This window comes from Euprymna scolopes, chromosome 1 (assembly GCF_053919585.1).
Source record: "Euprymna scolopes isolate OS-2025 chromosome 1, ASM5391958v1, whole genome shotgun sequence".
NCBI classification, from domain to species: Eukaryota; Metazoa; Mollusca; class Cephalopoda; order Sepiida; family Sepiolidae; genus Euprymna; species Euprymna scolopes.
In genome coordinates, this window is record NC_136482.1 from 200,941,419 (window position 1) to 200,956,488 (window position 15,070).

A 15,070-nucleotide genomic window follows, 5' to 3' on the forward strand; every position below is an offset into this window, starting at 1 on the left:
TCCATTTACACTGAGATTCGGCATCCCCAGGGGCTCAAAAGAGGTAAAAAATGTCTCAAAATGGCCAAAAAATACCTTTTTGCCCCATAGTGTTTGGTCCATCCATTAGATTTTACTGAAACTTGGCCAAAATGTGGAGGCCATTGTTCTTAATATAAATTCAGTATGGGTGAACTTGGCAAAATTTTGGTTCGCATCCCTCTGGATAGGGCTAAAAAACATGCCTTTTTGGTGCTCTTTTTTCATATTAATCAAGAACTTGATATGTGTGTCTATATAGTAGTTTTCCATGATGCTAAATTCAAATATACATGTCTTAAGGTGTGAAACTGCATCATTTGTCCCTTTTTCACTGGGATTCAGCATTCCCAGGAGCTCAAAAGGGGGTCACAAATCTCTGAAAATTGCAAAAAATGACACTTTTTTACCCCCATAACTTTTGCCACATCCATTAGATTTTTTTGAAACTTGGCGAAAATGTGAAGGCAATGTTGGCCGTTTACACTTCTCACATTCATCATTTCTTCACTATTTATTTATTTTTTTTATTTATCTATTTTATTTTTTTAATTTTTTTTATTTATTTTATTTATTTATTTATTTATTTTTTTTTTTGTGGTATCATCTCACATGCAGCACAAGAGGGAGACCACACACGTGCAGCTTGTTTTCCTTGATATCTGCCCCACGGGTCAGAGGCCTTATTTGTGCCTCCAACATTTTGGCTATCAACCTATTTTGTTTCTTATTTTTTCACTTTGTCAGGTACATCGTTTGTAATGCTACACCTAGGACCTACTTTATTCATTTCCCCCTCATTGAGGCGTTGCTCCACCTTAGCCAACTCTACGAAGTAGTTGTGCGGATCATGGTCTATACCATAATGCTCTTGCACCTTTTTTTTTAATTTAAAATTTTTTTATTTCTTTCCACATTATTTGAGCATTATTCGTCACCAATCGGTGAATTAAGGCTCCTACCAAGTCCTTTGTAGTCAACAAGGCCGACTGGCACTTGTCTTGCTCTGAGCTGCCTGCGATAAAAAAGAACCTTTCCAGGTCTCCAATCCACACCTCGGATGTATGCCTGTCATTGTCGCCTTTGGCTCGTATATTTAGATGTGACCCTATTTGCATAAAGACTGCTACATCTTGAACTGCTCTTGTAAACTCCCCCCCGCCAAACCCGTCATCACTTCATTAAGAACTGTTATGGGTTTATTTTAGAATCAAAATTTAAATAGACAGGCTTGCGATAAGTAAAGAAAAAAATGTAGAAATACTCAACACTCAGATGGGAAAGGGGCTACAGAGATCAAAGATACGTAAAACAAGGACCTTCTCTCCTTTTCAGACCTCCATATATATATATATATATATATATATATATAATAGCAAAAGTACCCGTCGTTGACTGGGTTCAAAAACAACCTACAGAAAATGGACTCTGATTTATGAAAGTAGGATAGGTTATGAAAAGGAAGTGTTGTAAATTTGGGTTGAATTTGGGGGTATCAAAACCAAAGCAAAATATGATGAAAGTAAAAATAAAATAGATAAACCCCATAATTTATTATACCATACCTGTTCACACTGAAACACTTATCACAATATTCTGTGGATCTATATTAAAAAACCTGGTTAAACTTTGTGACATGTTTCCATTCTATGGAGGTCAGGTGCGAACGAACACCCCATAATTTTATTATACCATATTTCTTCAAACTGAAACATAATTATCAAAGTATACTTACAGATATGAAGTCTTTATTAAAGTTTGTGCCTATTTCCATTCTATGGAGGCCAGGCGCGAACGCAGACCCCACAATTTTATACTATCCCTATTTAAGTTAAAACATACTTATCAAAGTATTCTTATATACATCTATATCAAAAACACTTGTAAACGGTTTTTTTTTTTTTTTTTTAAATTTTAAATTTTTTTCCATACTTTGTGGACCAGGTGCGAACGCAGACCCCACAATTTTAATGAACCACTGTTCTGCCAGATCAAACATGCCCATTCCTGTGTCTCGATACATCTATCATATGTAATCAGTTTTTTAATATAGTCAACCATATAGGAGCCTATTCGTGACCACACACACAGCTTTATATATATATATATATATATATATATATATATATAAAATTTGAAAAAAAAAAACAAAAGTGGGAGGTACTGTTTTTGTCTTGTTGAATAAAACCAGATATCCTGCGACCCAACATCGGAACAAAAAAAAAAAAGTCCAAAATAAAAAAGAAATTCACTTTTACAGATGAATTCCTTCTCAAAAAAATGTACTTTGATGAAATTTCACAAACGATTTTTTTACACATTTTTCAATATGTTGGCGATATTGCTAAATAAAACTTTTGTCTTGTGTTTACTGCGTCTTTAGTTTTGTTTTTCAATACGTCGGCGATATTGTTAAATAAAACTTTCCCAAAATACATTCTCAGACAACAATTTGAAGAAAGAGTCCAACGTTCTTTTGTATTTCCCATGGCAACCTTTTTTTTTTTTTTTTTTCCATATTTTGAATCCCTTTCTTTTCCAAAAAAAAGGGCCCGATCATGGCAACCAAAAAATCACATATGTAATGTTATTGAAGGTGTTCTCATTTTGTTCTTCCTCTTGTCTGTTGACCCCATCGAAGTGCCACAAATAAGAAATACTTTGCACTCCCTATTTATTTATTTATTTTTTTGAGAGAGACACTTATTTCCTGTTGGTGCTTTCCATTATACGTAACAAATTTTGACAGAGCTGATACTGGTTGGGGGAATTCATTATCGTCTGCTCTCTTTCTGCCTGCTGTTCGTACCATCACGTCTCTCCCACTTCACTTTGTCTTACTACTCCTGCTATTATCCCCACGTGATGTCACCAGTCCTGCTACCTCCTACTGTTCCTCTATTTCACTGCAGTGACTGTCTACATGACGTCGCACCACACTATGGTACACTTTTAGTGTGGAGTTTAGAAGAATTAGAAAACTACATTGTATCTGAATAATGAATTGGCAGCCATGTTTAACAATTTGTTTTCAAGACGCCTAGGTGACTGTACAGTACAGTTAACAAGAAAAAGTAGTGAAAAAAAAATCAAATAATTATTACCAAAGGCAAGAAAAGTTACCTGCATTTTTTTTTTTTTTTTTTTTTTTTTTTTTTTTTTTAATCTTTGAAAGTGTTTTTATTTTAAATTGATATTTCGCTCAAATTCAATATTGTTATGGCTTGAATTCAAAATGGCCAACTCTGGTAACTATGAAGATTGTGGTGGCGCCATTTTGATTCGTTTTGATTTTTACAAGCCTCTGAGACAATAATACAGAAAGTAAAACATGGCAAAGTATCAAAACTGAAAAGCTATGCAGGTCTATAGAAGATGAATTTTTCTTGCATTTGGTAAAAGTTATTTGTTGAATATTTTTCTTGTTAACTATACTGCACAATATCTCTATAATTGACTAGATTTCTAAAACTAAATATCATTTGTTGTAAACCTAACTGAAATTTAGTTTGAATGATAACTTTTTCTCTTCTTCACACCAAACGAGGCACAGTGCACTGGGACATAAGGGGATACTATTTAGGACCATGTTTACAGTGAGTTGGGCAATGAGATGTCAGTTCACATTACATTTAAATTTCTGCGTGTCAATACAGTCGGGAAACCAGAAGGGAATTCCAAAGATTATCAGTTTGAGAGAAGAATCTATTAGAGTAGAAGGCTTTCTGGCATCTAAGGATCTCTACTGTATAGTCTACTATATAGGGGTGGGATTTTGCTGTCTCAAGCTATAAAATATTTTGATACATTTTGGAAAAACAAAAATAGTAATAAACAGATGCAGTAATTATCTGTTTTCCGTTTCCTTACATGTCATGAGCAATATTTCTGATAAAGGGAAAGGGTTGCTGTTTTTTTTTGGGGGGGGGTCAAAGTTTAACCAGCTAGCATTTATTGTTGTCTAGTTTTTCACCCTGAAGTATTTTTCATTTTCTTTTAGCTTCATAACTTGTCTGGAGCGATTTCATTTAAAAAAAAAAAAAATGTAAAGCACCCCATCCTCCCCCAGGCAAGGCTCGCTTGTAAAATATGCTTAAATATGTTATTTTAATTCGTAAAGATTTCATATTTATAAAGCCAATTCTCCATTGATTATTATAATGTACCCATTATATGGTAATGATTTGAAAGTTTAAAAAGTTATTGATGCCATCAGTTAGAATCTAAACCAAAACATTTATCACTCCAGCCTTATTCGTTACCATTCAGGTTATCCATAGATGGATAAGAAAAACAAAATTAACTGACTTTAAGTTTATATTTGCGCATGTGTAGAAATAACATGTTGAATCGACTTACTCTTGCCAAGTTCAATTTTGACCCCTTAGCAGCTGTTTTTACCAGCTAAAAACCAAATTGAATTTGTTCCACGAATTCAAATTCCCTATGTTTCAAGTCTGTAGATCAAAAATTGACAGGAGTTTGGTATAGAAACCATTCTGCAAATATAAGGTCACTTGTGTAATATGCATAAGTAGGCTTTTAATATCAATGTCAGTGAGAAAAAAAAAACTTCACTTTGTGTGTAGATATATCATCAATCCATTCTCAAACCAGAAGTTTTTAATTCTCATTTGTGTATCATTCATTAAGTCAATCTTACACGTGTTTCATTGAGTAGCAAAAGCTTATCGATCAACTAATTAGACAAAAAGTGTATTCCTCAGAAAATAGAAAGTTTTTTTTGTTTTTTTTTGATTGAGACTTGAGTTTTTGTGAATGAGATTCCTTGACAGTTTTTATGAATGAAAAAAAAAACATGAATGTAATATAACGTTGCCAAAAAATGTATTAATTTTCCTGAAACCAGTTTATTCAAGAAAGTATCTAATGATTTTTTTTTTTTTTTTTTTTTTTTTTTTCAATATTTCTCACGAATGTAAACAAAATTTGTTATTGTTTGAGAAAGAATCTAGCAATTAAACGAATCTGGTTATGTTGATGTTTTTAAAAGTTGACAGGAAAAAGTGACACAAAAAAGATTGGCAGATGGAAATTTGATTTATCAACCAAGTGGACGCAACGATATATTTCTCTATCCACCATAACAGAGAAACAACAAGGAATAAAAACGGACTGTTGCTTACACCAAATGTGTTGTGTATTTGAATTCTAGAAAAAAGGTTCATAATATAACACTAGAGGCAGCTTTTCCTGCCTTGACAGTTCAAAATAGACTTCGTAGCCTAGTAGGGGATGCTCTTTTCTCTTCCCTGCAACCTCTCTCCCATAGAAAAGGCGTTGTGTTACTGTTATTTTCATGGCAATTGTTCAGCTGAGCTCCAATTTATGGTCCCCTCACACCAAACTTTCACGAAAAACACTGTTCTAATTGAAACCACTATCAATAATTTACCTCACTCTTTATCTGTGCCTAAACCTAAACGTAGATTCCATGAACAAAGCTTCTTTCTCAGAACTGCATGCCTGTGGAACTCTTGTTTCGTTGCTTTCCAGCTGACTGCAATATGATTGTCTTCAAGTCCAAGGCAAACAAGTTCTTGATGAGCCATTCCCTTAAGTCGTCCAATTTACCAAATTTCTATTACTAACGATTACTACGATATTGTCCCATTGACTACCATTCTTGAGTAGCCTCCGGGTCTTGATAGGTGGTGACTCTTTTGTAAGAAAAAAAAAAGATGCTATTTATAGAGTTGGGAAGCGAGATGTCTGTTCACGTTACACTTGATTTTTTGCATGTCAGTACAGTCAGGGAAGCAGGGGTCTGGAAGAGAATTCCAAAGTGCAGCAGTCTGAGGAGAAAAAGCTATTCGAGTAGAAGGCTTTACAGCATCTAGGAATCTCTACAGTGTAGGGGTGGGAGTTTGCTGCTTGTTGGGTTTGTCAGGGGTATTTATGTTGAGGGGATACTAGCGCTCGGTTCGTCAGAGCACTTGCCATTGAAATACTTGTAAAAAAGGATACGTTTCGGTGATGAGATAGAGGTTAGTTTGGTTAATAGTGTGGGATCTATTAGGTTGGAGACTCTTTGTTGAACTCTGTCTAGGAGTGAGAGATTAGTAACAGATGCACCAGCCCAGATGTGGCAACAATACTCCATGCATGGGCAGACTGTGGGCTTGTAGAGATACAGGATACTCTCAGGTGTGAGTAGCTTTTTAGCACGGTAAAGTTGAGCTTCCTTTATGACATAATGGAAATAAAATGGGAAATCTATATATAAATTTGAGATACGCAAGTTGTTTTAATGGTTATGCAACCGTAAAAAGATCGAGACATGCTGACCTAGATATAACAATGCAAGTTATACAAGTTTTAATTTTATAACGTGAAAATATCTGAATAACAAAATTTAGTTCAGGTTATTTTATAACAGGATAATTTCTAGACCACGGCTCGGGAATCTTTTTGAAGCGTGAGGGCTAAAAAGTTATTCTGATTCTAGGTGGGTCAAATAGTTTTAGCTTCATTGCCATGGAGGACAACAATGTTATTAAATAAACAAATTTTCTGTGTATTTGAAAAACAATTATTAAATATAAAATGATTTATTTACATCAAGGGTGTCTGTCAGGGTTATAGAGTCGGAGGGGGTCGGAGGTTTTAGATGGAGTCAGATTTCTAAGAGTACTCGGAGTTGGAATTTTTTTTATCAGACTCCGACTCCTTAAGTTCAATAAATTTATTTTTTTACGTAGTTTTCCTGTTTCGTTTTACCAGTTGCACAATTTAGCAGTTTATTTACTTATTTTTTTTTTTTTTTAATCATATTTTGTACTGCAATGCTTTTACTTCATTTTTATTTCTGTCCATTGGATCCCTGCAAATCCTGTCTGGACAGCTGTTTTGGTTGTGACGTCACACAGAATCAATGAAAATTCTGTCTTTGAGTGAGATCACTGTGGATTAAATCCGATTACAATTGGATTGTAATCTGATGTAAAAGCAATCGGATTGTAAACCGAAAGTTATCTAGTTCCTGAATCAAATGGAATTTGGCAATTAAATTAGTCTGGGATTGATCTAGAATTACAATCTTATCCGAAAAAAAAGATGGGCCTAAATCAATAAGCAATTCCTACTATAGATCTTCTTAGCTTTTTCCTGTTTTTCTTATGATTCTCTTTCCATAAAGGCAATATTATCTTTTAAAACATTTCTTCTCTGAATAATATGTCTTTACTCCCCTCTTCTGGTGAGAAGTGTTTGGCTTCGAAATCCCATGGCTTAAAGAGGTTTCTCTATCCTTAAATATTGTAATCTGTTTCGAACTGATAGCATAATAAAATTTGATTGTAAATTTTTTATCCTTTTATCTTAACTTATTCTAGAAAACTCGTTGAGTGTGTATGTGAGTATATTTACCATACAAGTGAATGTTAAATGTAAAAAATAATATACATGAAAAGTATTTATAAAATGCTTGCCGATAGGTGTGAAAGGCTGGTATATGGATTTGCAGGATAGATTTCCACATAAGGGTCAAGGAGTCGGAGTTGGTATCCTAGGAAGTCTCGGCATCAGATTTTTACCATCTGACTTCGCAACCCTGGTGCCCATTACATTGATTACGACCGACTGATCACATGGTGGATAGATCACATGGTATTGAAAAAAATGATGCTGGCAAACTTCCAGAACCTTGCAACAGAGCTGGAGACACAAGAGCAATCATGTTTGCAGCTTGACAGTTCACGGCACAAAAAGAACATTAGTCAATTGTTTAACAAGACTCTGCTTTCAAAACCTTGCGTTACTCAAACCAATCTCTGTATTCATGTGCTACCCTTTCCAGAAAGATGTTGCTGTTTCACTCGCATCGAAAATTGCAAGACTGTTTCACTTGACCTCTTCCAGAGTGGAAGATAAGATTCTAACACTTAAAGCCGATATTCAACTGAAGGCCAGAACTGAACAATTATGGAATTTACTATCCTCTTGACTCCATTATTTGGTTTCAATTATTTATCCGAACCTTTTTCCACATGAAGTTCATTAAGTCCAAATTTGAAATTGCTTTTCCTACTTAAAGCACAATTGCACCATGATACTTGACTTTTGCGTTTTAAACTTTAATGCAAGCACTTAAAAACCAATTTTATAAAATCAGTAAGTTCTCCGCAGTAAAATGTAGACTGAAAAGTATTTTGGACAAAGTCGCTGTGGAGAGCATTGTGAAGCTTCCTCCTGATGGACTGTGATGGGTCCTCAACTAGAGCAGGCAATTGATTTGATTGAAAAATAGGCGATTTCATCAATTTCGATGACAATAAAAATGTGAAACATTTGATGATTCAATCCCAGGTAATCTCTGGTCTCCCTGCTAGTATAAAATGCAATGGGAATAAATTTTCAATAAGATTTAAGATGGGTTTAGAAATTTTAAATTTTATTCAGTTAATTTCGTTAAAAGATCCTTTTATAAACACATTTTTGCCTTGATTTACTATTTAAAAAAAATTTTTTTTCAACATTGCCAGTAAAAAAAAAAATAAACAGATGTAGTGATTATTTTTTTATTTATTTTTTTTTTTTTTTTGCTTACATTTAATGAACAAAATTTTTGATAAAGATGGAGGAATTGCTGTTTTCTGTGTCGGAATCCAACCATCTAACATTTATTGTTGGCTAGTTTTTGACCTTAAAGTATTTTTCTTTTAGCTCCTTACGTAAAGTACCTTCATAACTTGTCTGGAGCGATTTTTCATTAAAATATATAGCCCCCTCCCTCCCTCGGGTTATAAAATATGCTTAAATACGTTATTGAAATGAGTTTGGTAGAAACCATTCTGTACACACGAGATCACTTGCATAATATATATAAGGCTTTTAATATCAATGTCAGTGCGAAAAAAACTCCATTTTATATTTGTGTAGATATATCATTAATCCACATTCCGAAACCAGAAATTTATTTCTCAATCGTGTATTCATTTTTTCATGAAGTCCATCTTACACATGTTTCGTTGAGTAGCATAAGCTCCTCAACCAGAAACAAAAAGTATATTCCTCAGAAAATATAAAGTTTTTTATTTTGAGACTTGACTTTTTGTGAATGAAAACTCTGACGAAGTCTTATGAACAAAAAATGTAAATGTAATTTAGCCTTGACAAAAATTTGACAAAAAAAGTATTAATTTTCCTGAAACCAGTTATTCAGGAAAATATCTATGATATTTACGTCATAATGAAAATAAAATGGGAAAGATATCTATATATCTATAAAAGTGAGGACACTTCTCAACCTATATACTTAATGAATTTTTGATCTACAAACTTGAAATTTTGTATGTAGAGTATTCAGACATGTGGAAAACCTTTTTAATCCTTTTTAATCCATTTTCATCTGGAAAAAAGGAGCTGCTTAGAAGTCAAAATTAAAAAAAATTGGTACGTGGAGGCCGTCAGATTTATGTTTGCTAACTGTTTCATGACTGCGCATGCGCTAATCATTCACATTATGTTAAGAATAAGGTCATAAAATACGTTTTGGAGATTGTGTTCAGTTGGGCTAATGATTATCTTACTTTACTCACTGTCTTTGTTCTAGTTTCGATCTTAGCTCGAGCATATTTTCTTACTTACAAGAAGTGAACTGTTTAGAAAAAACATGGTACTCGCATGCAAGCATCTTAGTTTCTTTAAATTTTTTTTTTTCTTAGAATTTAATGTTACGTTTAATACCTACAGTATTTCTGTAATAAATAAGAATTTTGCATTAATTAAAAAATATTTATGCATGTTTTGCGACCTGCTAGTTTAATATAATTATTTTCCTCTTGTATCATATTGAATGCTCTCGGAGGCAAAGGATGACGGTTGGATAAGTTGAAGTATGCAAGTGAGATTGGATAAATTTGTGAAGCACGTAAAGACCTCATCGAAAGTGAGAAAACGATTGGGAGTTTGTCAAAAATGATGCATAAAATGATTAATGAAAAACATACTGAGGCCGTCTTTCTCCCACCATAAGACAAATGTCGAATCAATATTATAATTATTTGTCCGTTTTGCATTGTTAAACTTAACACCAATAGTTTCTCTGAAATAGCCATCGTTATATTCTTAGTCTTCAACTTCAAGAAATGTTAAGAAGCATCCACTTCTAAGATTGCTATAAAATATGCAATGCTTAGTGTTGTGACATCGAGATTGGTTTGCTGATAATTCCAATCAAATTAATCTTCAAATTGATAGAAAGCGGAAAGCTTGTTTGAAACTTCTCAGCTCTTCACCTCTGAACAGGCCAGCTTTTGCTGCCCACTTCTCTTCTGTGTGGAGTGAGGTTCAGTGTTGTGTGCGCCAAATAAAAAAAGTGGTCTGACCTCTTCAGGGAGATACAGACTGCCTACAATCATAGAGATGTTAAGACATTTTACGATTTGCTTCGTCAAAACTATGGTCTGAAATCCTCTTCAACTACACCACTCCTGGTGAAGTATGGAAGAACCTTGCTGAAAACCTCAGATGAAATTATGCATCAATGCAATGAACACTTTCGTGATCTTTGTCACAACCCATGCAATGTTGCAAAAAAGTATTCCTCAATGTTCCTTTTGTCTGGAACTTTATGTTGAACCGACTTTTGCTTTCATAGCCCAGTCATTGACAGCAGAGGCAAAATTGTGAGTGGACCGTTTTGGTTTTGATTCTCTGTGGTGGCACATGAGTCTTTTTGTTATACTTTTTTTTCTTTTTTTTTTTTTTTAAATCATTACTATATATTGCATCCAATGTATATATATATAATATAATATATATATATAAGTGAAAATGTCTGTCTTTTCTCTATGGTAGTTAAGGAAGACTATTATACGGTGGCATTACTTTACATATTCACACTTTTTAATATATACATATGCACATAACTTTATGAACAGTACATATAGCCTGAGCAAAGCCGGGCACCCATGCTAGTATATATATATATATAATCTCAAGTTGACAAGTGAGTTCTTGCGGTTTTGGTCCCACTTCCCCCCAACAAAGGACCTAGTAATTCACTCCTGTTAGCTTATTTGTACTTTTCTCAATAACCACGCCTTGGATTTAAAAAAAATTTTTGAACAAACATTAGTCATGATGCAAGTAAATTTTTACCAGAACAGATTTTCTGAGATACCTCTGGTTGCCCCCCCCCTCCTCTCCTCGGGGGCATTATAAGGGTAAAATTGCCCCAGATCGTTTGATTGTTTGCACTTTTCTTAACTGCTCCTTAAATTTTTTGAAATTTTGCACAACATTAATCATGGTAAAAGTGAATTTTTCATTTGTGGAGGGTGACCATGCATGCTCGACTTAACTTTTAAATTCAGATAAACATATCTTGGCGCAAACAAAAATTTATTGAAATAAGCAACATTAGAATCAACACACACATTTTTTCAACACAAAACAAGTGTATTCATGTCAGTCATGTAAAAATCTTCTGTTCTGGTGACAATTAAGTCGCTGAAGGCATTTTTTATATCGCTTAGGGTTTTGAAGCATTTCTTAAGCAGAAAGTTGAGATGCTTGAAAAAGTGGTAATCAGTAGGTGAGAGGTCTAGAGAGTATGGCGGATGAGGAAGTTTTGTCGCCCAATTTGTTCAACGTCTGCAGGGTCAGTTTAGCAACTTGCGGTCGAGCATTGTCCTGGAGGAGAATTGGGTCTTTTCTGTAGACTAATGCTGGGTGTTGTTGTTGAAGTTTCTGATGCATTTCATCCATTTGTTGACGGTGCTTCTCCTTTGTAATGGTTTTGCCTGCATTAAAAGAAAAACTAATGGATGAAACCGGTCGGAGACCACCAAACAGTCAGCCTTCTTTTGGGGCAACTCTGCCTTTGAGAAGTGTTGTGGAGCTTCGTTGGTGTTTAAGCACTGAGCTGAGGGTCGCCGGTTGTAAAAAAAAAAACAAAAACCTGCTTTTCATCGCAAGTCACAACCTGGTTGAGAAACAGTTCATTCTCTTGTGTAAAATGAAGATGACACTTCATAATGGCGTTTCTTTTGGTTGTCGTTCAATTGGTGAAGCATCCATTTATCAAGTTTTTTCTTTCCAATCTCTCAAATAGTTGGAAATCATTGTATAGATTACATCTAATTAAGAAGCAAATTCTCAAACAGTTCTACATGGATTGGCTTCGACTAAGGCTCTTAATTGATCATTGTCAACATCCGATGGCCGACCACTAGGCTCATCATTTTCAAGACTCTTGTCACTACCACAAAATTTCTTGAACCACCATTGTGTAGTAGTGATTACTGAAACAAATGCTTTGTTGATATTGTGAGCTTTTCAACCTAGCTTGAATTGAAATTAAAAAAAAATTGTGCGTATTTTTTTTTCCCTCCATCTTGTATTCAATATATATATATATATATATATATATATATATTACTAATCCGGCGTTGGCCAGGTGTTTGAAGAAAGTGTTAGTAGGAGGCAGGCTCTAACCCGTGACACGAAGGTGGAAAAGAAAAGCTGAGATCTTACGGCTATGCTATAAGGTGAGAGAAAGTGAAAAGCATTCAAAATTAACGATTAAAAAGTTGACTTAAAGTGAATAAGTTCACGCAGGTGCAAAAACGAAGGTTGGCTGCAGGCCAGTTTCTGCTTCCCCACGATGTTGGGGAAAACTAGCTCCCCTCAAGAAGGGGAGCTCTCCAAATGAATAACAGTTGTTTGATACAAAGGGTTTCCCCAACCTTGATCAAAGCTGATTGCCTTCAAGACGTCTCGGCCATGTAGGCCAGGCGAGTTGATTTGCTTTGAGTTTCGCTTTATTTATACAAAACGACCAACAAACACTAAAAAGGATGGAACAGAGGGAATTTTATAAAAGTCGATCAAAATAAACGTTCTTTTGCAAATCGTAGATATTATAATCTAGGGAGTATGTAAAAAGTTGTAAAAAAAAAAAAAGTATCGTGGTCGAGAGCCCCCCCCCCTCCCCCAAACAGCCTTTCTTGGACATACAAAAACACGCACGCCACTTTTGCTTTTTATATATATTAATAGCAGAATGGTTATTTTTGGAATATTTTTAAATGATATGATATTTAAATTTGTCCAAATGGTTATGAAACAATTGTAACATACGATTAACTATTAATATTAGTTTTACAGTTCAACATATTTGTTTCTGTTTAAACATTTATTATAAATATTGAAATCAATTACGTCTTGTTTATTGCCGGTTGAAATGAACGCAAATGCATTGCAAATTTAAAAAAAATAAAGAAAAATACAACATTCTTCTTCCACAAACTGTAAAAATAATTCATGTAAACCCTTCTGAACATTGTTGCATGAAATGAACGCAGTCTAAAATACAAATTTCCAGTTTTTTTTTTTTTCAAAACGTCTCATTTTTATTTTGCTTCTCTTTTTATGATCAAAAACTGAGGACCGCTTGAAATATAAAAAAAAAAACATATATATAATTTTGACTTTTTTTTTTCCTCATCTCGTATATTACCACTTGGAATGTAAGAGGCTACTAATTAGGAACGTGTGTAACAGAAAAAGTTGAGCAATGAGATATCTGTTCACATATATTTAAACTTTGGTCAGTTAGGGGAGCAGGAAATGGGGAGGGAATTCCAAAGTTTAGCAGTTTGATGGAAGAAACTATTAAAGTAGAAGGCTTCTAGCATCCAGGGACCTCAACTGAACAAGTGTGCTTTTGCCGCTTTTCAGGTTAGTTGAATGCATGTTGAGGGGACACAAGTGCTAAGAATTCATCAGAGCACACTCCATTGTAGTACTTGTAAAACAGGCAATAGGGATACAACAGTGTGATGATGGTACAGAGGTTGAAGTTTTGGCGACAGTGTGGGACCTATTAGAATTGACACTTTCTTTTGACCTTGTCTGAGGGAGAGACTAGTGACAGATGCATCAACAATGCTCTATGCATTGGCGAATCGTGGCTTTGTGAAGATGTAGGCTGCTCTCTGGTGTGAGTAATTTTCTAGCATGGTAGAGAGAGCCCACCTTATTTGACAATGTCTGCAATATATTTGTTCCAATTTGTATTGCCTGCGAATGTTGGGCTGAGGAGTTTGAAGGATGGGCTCTCTGCAAACTTTTACCATTATTGCTGGTAAGCTTTCGACTAATAACTTTTCCTTGGACTACTTGTTCTTGGAATTCCCTCGCTGCTTCCTTGACTGGACCAACATGCATGATGTAAAGAAACATCTTGCTGCGCAACTCCCCACTTAGAATGCTCCTATAGATCTGGCTCTTACATCTTGGTGTAAATGTCTTGTTTTAGAATGGACAGATATAAAGAGAACAAAAAAAAATTTCTGAATTTATTTGTTTTAAAAATCCTACGCGGTGTCCTCAATAAGTTTCCAGATTTTTCATATGGGCATTTTTCTTGATACCTGAAATTCTAGTCTCCTTTTGAAGTAATCTCCTCTGGCTGCAATTCACTTGTTGTACCATTCCAACAACTCCTAGAAGGCCAAATGGAAGTTCTCTTGTGTGTGAGCGTGTCAATGACCCTTGACACAACCTCTTTCATCTCCTCGATTGTCTCATAACGACGGCCTCTAAGGTTTTCTTTGAGCTTAGGGAATAATCAAAATCACAGGGAGCAAGGTCTCAACTATGAGGGTGAGGAACTGCCTTGATGCCCATCTTGGTCATGACAATGTCTTTCTGATCTTCTCTGTGCACCCTTGGGACAAACTTTGCATAAATCTTCTGCATCTTCAGTTCCTCATGAATAATTGTGTGTACAGTTCCCACACTGACATCAAACTGTGCACTTATTGTCTCTATCGACACAACGACAATCTTTATCCACAATTCTTTATTTGGCCAATCAACTCTGATGTTCTGACTTCCTTACTTTTCCCACACCATCATCCCCCACAGACTCTGCCTTTCTTGAATCTCTTATGCCTCTCAAAAACTGATGCTTGATTCATTCATGCAAGATGGTCCAAAAGCAGTCTGAAGCATTCCATACGTTTGTGGCATTGTTTTCAAGTTTAAAACATAATTTTATTGCATATCGTTCTCTTAAAAT

At 34.8% G+C, this 15,070-nt stretch overlaps 1 protein-coding gene and 1 long non-coding RNA gene across 3 annotated transcripts in view; one reads left to right on the forward strand and one right to left on the reverse strand.

Moving 5' to 3' along the window:
- The window catches only part of LOC145279725 (uncharacterized), a 67,709-nt gene that overhangs the window by 33,020 nt on the left and 19,619 nt on the right, over positions 1 to 15,070 (forward strand). The gene's annotated exons all lie outside the window — the stretch shown is intronic.
- Positions 1 to 15,070, reverse strand: part of LOC145279749 (uncharacterized) — a 95,672-nt gene that overhangs the window by 1,218 nt on the left and 79,384 nt on the right. The gene's annotated exons all lie outside the window — the stretch shown is intronic.